The sequence below is a fragment of the Sapajus apella genome, unplaced genomic scaffold (assembly GCF_009761245.1).
Source record: "Sapajus apella isolate SASKATOON/1434 unplaced genomic scaffold, GSC_monkey_1.0 scaffold44, whole genome shotgun sequence".
Classification (NCBI taxonomy): domain Eukaryota; kingdom Metazoa; phylum Chordata; class Mammalia; order Primates; family Cebidae; genus Sapajus; species Sapajus apella.
The window spans coordinates 15,781,189-15,791,072 of NW_022436984.1; positions in this window are offsets into that span (position 1 = coordinate 15,781,189).

Sequence of the window (9,884 nt, forward strand, 5' to 3'; positions counted from 1 at the left end):
GTACAACCATCACCACTATCCATTTCCAGAACTTTTTTTTATCTTCCCCAACTGAAACTGTACTCATAAATACCAATTCTTTATTTCCCCTCCTCCCAGCCCCTGGCAACCACCCTTTGACTTTCTGTATCTATGAATTTACTACTTAGGACTTTTTTTTTTTTTTGAGACAGAGTTTCACTCTGTTGGCCAGGCTGGAGTGCAGTGCTGCAATCATAGCTCACTGCAACCTCAACCTCGCCAGGCTCAGGTGATTCTCCCAGCTCAGCCTCCCAAGCAGCGGGGACTGCAGGTGTCCACCACCAGGCTTGGCTAATTTTTATATTTTCTGTAGAGACGGGGTATCGACATGTTGCCCAGGCTGGACTTGAACTCCTGGGCTCAGGTGATCCTCCCATCTTGGCCTCCCAAATTGCTGGGATTACAGGCATGAGCCACCCCACCTGGACTGATTACCTTTTAACTGTTCATCTCCCTGTCTGGAGGGTTAGCTCATGAAAGGAGGGACTTTGTTCCTCTTGCCCGGTACAGAGCAGGAGCTCGGTAAATATTTGTTAAGCAAATGGCTGAATTGCATCTGTGCATTTCCGCTTGAAGGGCTTAGTTCTTCCTCCACATCTTCTTTCAGACACAGGTCCAGGCTCCACCTCTGACTTCTCTCTCTTCTCTACCTTTATCCTCAGTTTGTGTCCTACTTTTTTCACAGAAATGTCTCTCCTAACGTTCTTCTTCCCCCTGGTTGGCCCTTAGCCCTGGATTACTCCACCTGTGGCCAAGACTGCAGTCCCTCCAATTAACCCCAAAAACTTTTTCAACAAGTCTTCTTTCCCCACATTTTCCCCCATTAAGATTCTGCTCCCCAGCTGGGCGTAGTGGCTCATGCCTATACTCCCAACACTTTGGGAAGCCAACACGGGAGGATCCCTTGAACCCCAGAGTTTGAGACCAGCCTGGGCAACATAGTGAGACGCTGTCTCTACAAATTTTTTTCTTAATTAGCCAGGAATGATGATACACGACTGTGGTCCCAGCTACTCAGGAGGCTGAGGTGGAAAGATCACTTGAGCCCTGGAGGTTGTGGCTGCAGTGACTTGTGATTGTGCCACAGCACTGCAGCCTAAGAGACAGTGTCTCAAAAAGAGAAAAAAAACAAAAACAAAAACAAGAAAAGAGCCTACCAAATCTAAATATTAGTTCAGATACAGTTTCAATTGCTAAATCAAAAGTCAAAATGATAGTAGTTTAAACAAGATAGAAGTTGATAGGGTCTAGGGCTGATGACGGTCCACAGGGTCAGAGACCCAGGCTCCTTCTCTCCAGTCCCTCTGTCATCCTCTTCATGGTCTACGATGGCTGCTCCAGCTCCAGTCATCACAGCTGTCAGGGAGGAGAGAAGTGGGCATGGGGGGAAGCCCCCATCCTTTAAGGGCATGAGCCAGAATTTGTGCACATCCCTTCTGCTCACATCCATTAGCCAGAAATTAATCACACAGCCATGCCTTGCTGCAAGGGAGATGAGAAAATGGGTGCTATGCCCAGTGAGAGCAAAGATCTTTAATTATGAAAGGACTCAGGGGGAGTGGACCAGGGAATAACGAGCAGACTTTCCTACAGCAGACGGCAAAATGGTACATGTACAGTATGACATATGCCAAAAGTTTTCAGCAGTCATGAGCTCTAAAGATTTTTCTGTTTGGTTTATGCTTTTCTGTACAAATACTCTAACGAACATTTATTATCTTTGAAGTCAAGGCAAAAAAACGTTACCATATTTCCTGTCTAATTATTTGAGTCTCCCTGAGCTTCTGCTTCATTTCCTGCAGGCCAGGGTCTTTGCAGTGCCAGCGCAGCCCTGGCTCATTTCACCTCAGTCTTTTAATCATGCTGTCCCTAGGGCCCTGAGCGCTGCCTGACCCCCTCCCCCAGTATCCCCATTCAGTTCTCCTCCTCCTTCAAGATCAGTTCAAGATCCATCCACCTGTACTTCTGCTTCTCCAGGAGAAGTTCCCTGACTATCACAGGCTCTGGGCAGTCTTGTCTCAAAAGTAACCACATCACATCCACATCCACACTTTCGTACCTTTGTTAAGCCCTCAGCAGTCCACCTCCACCCCCCACTACGGTGTCTTATGTAAGCCCCAAGACTGGAAGAGCCTGAAAAGCAGGTGGCTACCTTACACTGCTGTGGTCTTACCATTGGCTCGCCAGCTGACCCTGGGGGCAGGTACTTCTGTTTCTGAACAGAGAGGCAGAGCCATAGTCTGTTATTTCTGGCTTGCCTTTGTCAAAGACGATGCAATGGAACAGTAGAAGGATTTCAGTTCAACTACTCATGGGTTGCATCTCTTGATCTGTGTTCCTTGAACTTATTAACCTGTAAAGTTAAACATAATCACAAATATCACCAAGGTTGTTTTTAAAAAAAATGTTTCTTTTTACAAAAGCAACATAGTATAGGAATATTGAAAAATACAGAAAAATACAAAAATAAAAGCAAAACACCTAACCTTCCACCCCCTTACCCTCCCTTTTCATGAAACATGTAAAGTAAAATAGGAATAGAAGAGATCCTCCCACCATCCCAGAGCTAAACTCTGTGAGTAAATGATTTGGCACAACATGGCTAGGTTTTTGTTTCTATAGTTATACTAAATGTAATATCTTTCCATATGCGTATCTATAGCATCCATATAGTATCTATGTCTATATAGATATAGACATATCAAGTACTATTTTTTCCCAAATAAAATGTTGTTATACTGTTCTACAACTTTCCACTTTTTCAATGATATTTGTATGTCATCAAGGTCTTGCTCTCTTTACATACACACACACAGACACACACTAATGCACAAGTGCATAAGCACACTCAACCTTATCAACATATCCCATTTGTATGTGATATAGTTTATGTTAAACAGGCCCCTATGTATCAACAACTGTTTTCCACTTTAACACTCTAATCAGTGTTATAATAAATACCTCTGGGCCAGGCATGGTGGCTCATGCCTATAATCCCAGTGCTTTGGGAGGCTAAGGAAGGGGGATCACTTGAGCCCAGGAGTTTGAGGTCAGCCTGGGCAACATAGTGAGACCTCCTCTCTACAAATTTTTTTTAAGTTAGCTGAGCGTGGTGAGCACCTGTAATCCTAGCTACTCAGGAGGCTGAGGCAGGAGAACTGCTTGAGCCCAGGAGTTCAAGGATGCAGTGAGCTATGATGGCACCACTGAACTCCAGCCTGGACAACAGAGTGACATGCTATCTCTAAAAAAAAAAAAAAAAAAAAGTGTGTATGCATGTGTGTGTGTGTGTGTGTACGTATACCTTTGCACATATGCCTTTACATTCTCATACTGAAAGTGAGATTGCTGGGTTGGTAAAGATGTGCATTTAAATTTTGTTAGATACTGTCAAGTTACCCTCCAAAAAGGCTACAGCTAGTTTCCCAGCTCTCCATAGTCTATGTGGGCAGGTTAAAGGCCGCAGTGAGGAGTCCCGGTCCCCAGTACAATCCCCGTGTCTACGCCACCAATTTAGCTTATGCCCCATTTCCCAGTCAGGAATGAGCAGGCCAGAACCTACAGCAAAAGTTGCTGTGAGTAGGACACAGAAGGAGCCATCTCAAAGACGTTACCACAGTGCCCGGGACATAGTAGTCACTTCACGGACTCAGCTGCCATTATTATCTTTTAAATTTTAGCTAATCAGATATGCAAAAAAGTCATATTTTATTGTCGTTTTAATTTGCATTTCTGGAATCACTAAAATGATTATGGTAACTTCTCCTGAGAGTGCTGCTGGCTTCCCTACAATGTGTTATATATTTGGCCAACAAGCCAATCTCATTACAGTGCTCTGCAGAGCCTCATCATACAGGCCTGTGCACAGACTGACTCAGAACAGACCCCTATTAGCCACAGCTGCACCTCCAGGGGGCTGCCTCACTGTGCAGATCCCCTCTCCTTCACCTTCAAGGTCACAATGTGGCTGGACTTTAAAGGGCAGGGACACTTGAGGTAGTCGAGATCAGAGAGGCTTAGTTTTCCAAGACACTGGGAACCTGATGGAGGGTCTCAGGAGGCCTGGAGACTCATGCCTACCCTTAATGGGACCACTGCTAAAGTCACCTATGGTAGGGTTGCCAGGCTTAGCAAACAGTAATATGGGACACCCTGTTAAATTTGAAGTTCAGAGTCAGGCATAGTGGCACACACCTGTAGTTCCAGCTACTCGGGAGAATGAGGTGGGGAGATTGCTTGAGCTGAGGAGTATGAGGCCAGACTGGGCAACATAGTGAGACCTCCCCATTCACCTCTAAAAAAATAAGAATTTGAAATCAGATAAACAAGGATAGCAATATTACATGGGATATACTTACACTAAAAAAATTATTTTAAAAGTATTCATTATCTGAACTCAAATTTAACTGGGTGTACTGGATTTCATCTGGTAGCCTAGCTACCAGCTACTTTAGGTTTTTTATTAATCTGCTGTATTAGTTCTCTATTGCTGCTATAACAGATTACCACAAATATCATGGCTTAAAACAGTACAGACTTACTCTCTTATAGTTCCAGAGGCCGAAGTCCAAAATCAGTTTCACTGGACTAAAGTCAAGACGAAGGCATGGCTAGTTCTTTCTGGAGGTACCAGGGGAGAATCTGTTTGTCTTTTCCAGATTTTAGAGGATGCCTTCATTCCTTGGCTTATGGCTCCTTCTTTCATCTTCAAAACTAGCAGTGTTGCATCTTCAAATTCTCTCTGTCCCTCTCTGACTCTGACATTTCTGCCTCCCTCTCATGAAGGCCCTGTGATTATATTGAGCCCACCCAGATAATCCAGGAGACTGTCCCCATCTCATGATCCTTAATTGCACCTGTAAATTCCCTTTTATTTATTATTTTTGTTAGAATTATTATTATTTTTGAGATGTAGTCTTGCTCTGTTGCCCAGGCTGGAGTGCACTGGCACAATCTCGGCTCACTGCAACCTCCGCCTCCTGGGTTCAAGCAATTCTCTTGCCTCAGCCTTCTGAGTAGCTGGGATTACAGACACGCGCCACCATGCCCAACTAATTTTTGTATTTTTTAGTAGAGATAGGGTTTCGCCATGTTGGCCAGGCTGATCTTGAACGCCTGACCTCAAGTGATCTGCCCACTTTGGCCTTCCAAAGTGCTGGGATTACAGGCATGAGCCACCGTGCCTGGCCCAAACTCCCTTTTACCATGTAAAGTATATTCACGGGTTCTGAAGATTAGGACACAGACATCTTTGGGGGACCATCACTCAGCCTACCACACCTACCTGGTAACCTTCATACATTATATTACTTCTGTTTAAAAAAGCATTCTGAGTTCTAAACTTCAACACCAACTTTCTTCCTCTATCTGTATAATAGCACTTGACCTCTGGTTAAAACAATTCTTTAAGATACCTGAAAAAAGAAAAAAAATAGCACTTGACATATTCTATTGTGACTATTTTACATCCTTCTGTCTCTGTCTCCCAACTCATTCATCTCAGTCTACCCTGTGCTTCACACACAGTAGGCACCAGAGCCAATGACGATTGAATTAATATTAAATTTCAGATTAGGGTGTGCCTCTAACTATGTATTTATATTATGGAAGTGAACAAGAGAGGTTGTGTTGGTTGGGAATGTGGACTTGGGAAGAGAGATGGGTCAGGACCAGAGAGAGAGGCTCAGGTACGAGAGAAAAGAATGAGGCAGAAGGGCAGGAGCACCCCAAACTGTGGCCCCTCCCTGGGTCCTAGGTGCAGACAGGGTACATTTAGGAGGTGGCGATGAGTGTAGCACACCCCAAGGCAAGGATTTGGGTGTAAGGACTTGGAGAGATGATCCCAGGAAGCTTAGTGAGGGAGCAGACTTGTTTACAGGTGACCGGAGCAGGGATATGCTGGGACACCAACATTATCTGCTCAACATGGTTATTACTAGGAGGTGAATTACAATGATGTACACCTTAACTTTATTTTGTAACATTTTTAAATTTTGCCAAAAAAGAATGCTTCCATTTTGTAAAAAGATATATATATATATAAAATTGTAGGAAATTTTTGTGCCTCATCAATGCTGTGGTTGGGCTTCTCAAGAAAGATTGCTTTTCAGCCTCCAAGACAGCTGCCATCTTGACTCTCCTGATCTGATGTATGTACAGAAAACATCCATTGGCATTTCTGGTTTGGGTTTACTAAAACTATCCTCTTTCCTCACCCCTTTGCTTGTCATGATCTTTATACAGTTATCAGTTTCCAGTCATAGTACATCAAGGTCCATCTCCGATCATTAATGATCTCCTCTCAAAATAAAATAAATCTCAATTATTATAAATTCATCAAGTTCATTCTGTTAGGATGAACTTTTGTTTCCCTTTATGTTCTTGCTTCAATGAATTTTGTTATCTGACTCTTTTCAGACCGTGTGCATCCCATATCTGTGTTCATTCTTTGGTTCTTGAGTTGGGATCATGAAGGGAAAAAGGGCCATAGAAAGCTGTCATAGGTGACAAGACCCTTCTGAGTGTGAAGAGCTCAAAGGGCTGTCAGGCTCCACCTTGGAGTCCATGATAACAAGATCGCTGGTCTCCGCCAGCCATCCCTAGGGCTGGTCCCAGGTGCAAATCTGGAATAGCAGTCCTCCCAAGACATCCCAGTTTGGGTGGATATGGGTTTGTGGATTAAACAGAAAGACTGCAACTCAGAGGCATTGGAGCCACCTGTCTAGTTTCTTGATGAGAAAGAGAAAGAAAGAAACTGTCTAGTTTCCTGATGAGAAAGGGAAAGAATATGGAAAATTTCTCTTCATTCATTTACCCCACAGATTGTTGTTAAGGGTCTCCTCTGGGCAGGCACTGTGCTTAGTGCCCAATCAGAGATTAAATGTGAATTATTTTCCCCCAAAGGTATAAAATATCTGATGCCTGTGATGCTATCTGGTCAGCCCAGAAATGGAACATGTAAGAAGTGCGGAGGAAACAGAGAGAAAAGGAAAGAGGGAGCAAATAATCCCTACCCATGAGAAACACTGGGGCCACAGCCCATAGCCAGCTGGCTGACCAGGGGTGACTGACACAGTTAGATGCATGTGGCATCTCATTCCATCAAAAACCTTCAGGAACATAGTGTTTCCATAAATAAGCAAAACACACACACACACACACACGCACACACACACACACACACACGCTCTCTCTCTCTCTCTCTCTCTCACACACACACTCTCACAGTCCGGAATGCTCTGCTAGCTTGCCACATACAGTGGAGAAGAAGGGTTACATTTTTGTTTACTTTGGCAAATCTAAATTTGAATCTAGAATCTCATCACAAGGCCTGCCTCACAGACACTGGGCCCTGCCATGCATATGTCCCTAATGCAGTGGGGGTGGAGTGGGGGGAGGCCAGCACACTAAGGTGGGCCAGAGCTCAGGCCTGGGGTCCCCTGCCAGCTATTCCCTGGCTGCCCACCAGTCTGCCCTTCAACTGCACAATCTGTCTTGCAACAACAGTTGGCATTCTGTTTTCAAGGGAGGAGCACCAAGTGCAAATTTTTTTCTTTTTCTTTTTCTTTTTTTGAGAGGAAGTCTCACTCTGTTGCCAGGCTGGAATGCGGTGGCGCAATCTCAGCTCACTACAACATCCTCTGCCTCCTGGATTCAAGCAATTCTCCTGCCTCAGCCTCCTGAGTAGCTGGGACTATAGGCGTGCACCACCATGCCCAGCTAATTTTTTTTTTCTATTTTTAATAGATACAGGGTTTCACCATATTGTCCAGGATGGTCTTGATCTCTGACCTCGTGATCCACCTGCCTCAGCCTCCCAAAGTACTGGGATTACAGGCATGAGCCACTGCGCCCGGCCCAAGTGCAAAATATTAACCAACCAGAAGTTAAGCTTTGGCACAAAATTGATTGCTGCCTCAGTGAATTGAATTCAGTGAGTTGCCTCCTTATCTTAGTTGTGTTTGTAATAATCGGTAGCACCTCTGCCTTACCTCTAGGTAAGGAAGTTGGAGACAGAGCGAGACGGCAATTAGGTAGGATACGCTGTTGGAGAATATGACTGCAAGATGATCATCTCCTTAGTGGCAAAGGAATAGCTGCTCTTCCTCCACATTCATCTCCACTCCCCCCACCCTTCCCACATCCACTCTGAGCACTCTGCGAGCGGCAGGAGACCACTCTGCTCTGACAACTTTCTCTGCCACTGACATTATCTCCTAATTATCTTCTCAGCAGTGACGGCCTGGTACCAGTCTTCAACTTGTGCAAAATGATTATGATATCCAATCTGATTGAGAGGAAAGGAAATTCTGCAGTTCTTTGAGTTAGCTTCTTGGGGCTGTTACCATTTTCCCAAAGGGCCTAAATATTCACAATGATCAGAAGGGGAAAAGCACACACATTACTTTAAATGACCATTATTCAGAAAACAATAAAATATTTTTCAGCCAGATGAATATGTTTATGTAAGAGGGTAACTCTTGTCCACAGCGGAGTTTCCAAGAACCAGAGCCATTAAGTAAATGGCCTGAAACAGAACCCAAACAATGTCAGGCTCGTATTTGTTCTATGACATACACCCTGGGTGGTGGGATACACTGCAGTCTTTTAAAAAAATGATTTTTATTTTAGAACCAAATTACTTTTTCCAACAGCTTTGAAGTACGTAGCTGCAGCATGTGGCATGCTTTGCTAGGGGAAGAGGCCAGTTTGGTCCAGAAATCAAGTGGTGGCATTTAAAGGCCAACTTTGATGAGCACATGACTGCATCTGTCCTTAGAGAAGGAAGACTAGAAATCATACCCCAAGTTCCCTGCCCAGCCTCAGGTCCCTTCTTTCCTTGGTCTCTGGTCACCTCTTGGTGACATAAACCAGTTTCTGGTGGCCTAAACCTCCTCTACCACCTCCTCTAACACCAGTGTGAAGCCAACTGGTCAGAGAAATAGAGCCTGAAACTGCTCAACCTTGGTTAGCTTCCTTTGGTTTCATAAACCCAGAATCCTGACTGGCCATGCTGGTGGTCTAAGGGGTCTACGGGCTGTGAATGGGTAAAGCTTCCACACAGATGGCAAAGCCATCCAAGTGTTTGCAGGCCTGACACCTACGTGTAAGGACCACACATAGTGTTCCACTTCAGGTCAGTAAGCCACCCTCCTAGTCCCTTTCCTCCTCAACGACTCTCTGGGAACAGCCTCGGTGAAGGGCAAAGGCCTGAGAATTTGGCACAATGCACACTGCAGCACTTCTTAGTTCTTGAATATATGGACAACAACTTCTAGCTCTCCAGACTAGAGCAGCTGTGTGGGGGGTTTACTTTAACTGGGAGTCCACTGGCTCTCCAATCCTGGTGTGACTGAATTTACTGTGCAGTTGTCTAAAAACCACCTCCTTCTCTGGGGCAGTTTTCCTTCGTTTTGCAAAAATAAGTTATTAGAGCAACTTCCTAAGCCATAAGCTTACTGGTCACTAAACCTCACAATTGCTCAGGTGAATGGACTGTCTAAATTTTAAAAATATCATTAATGATTCTATTACTGGCTTTGTGAGAGGAAACGTTGGAAGAGAAGTACACGGTAACATTCAAGCTGAAATGCTCGCTTCCCTTCCAAATACACAGCAGCTGGGTGCCTCTCCAAGCCTCCCTTTTCCTCTCCTGCCCACCTGCCTTCCCCCGGCTCTGCAAGGTGCCAGCCTTGCCAGTTTCTGGAGCGTGGTTGTCAGCAAGGCTGTTGCTGCTGCAAGGAAGCTGGGACACACAGGCCATCAGCTGGGCTGCCAGTTGTCATTTAAAACCTCGGGCTTCTGCTATTTCTTGTAAATAATTGGGGAACAAGTGCCTCCCCAGTGCTAGTCTTACTTCATTC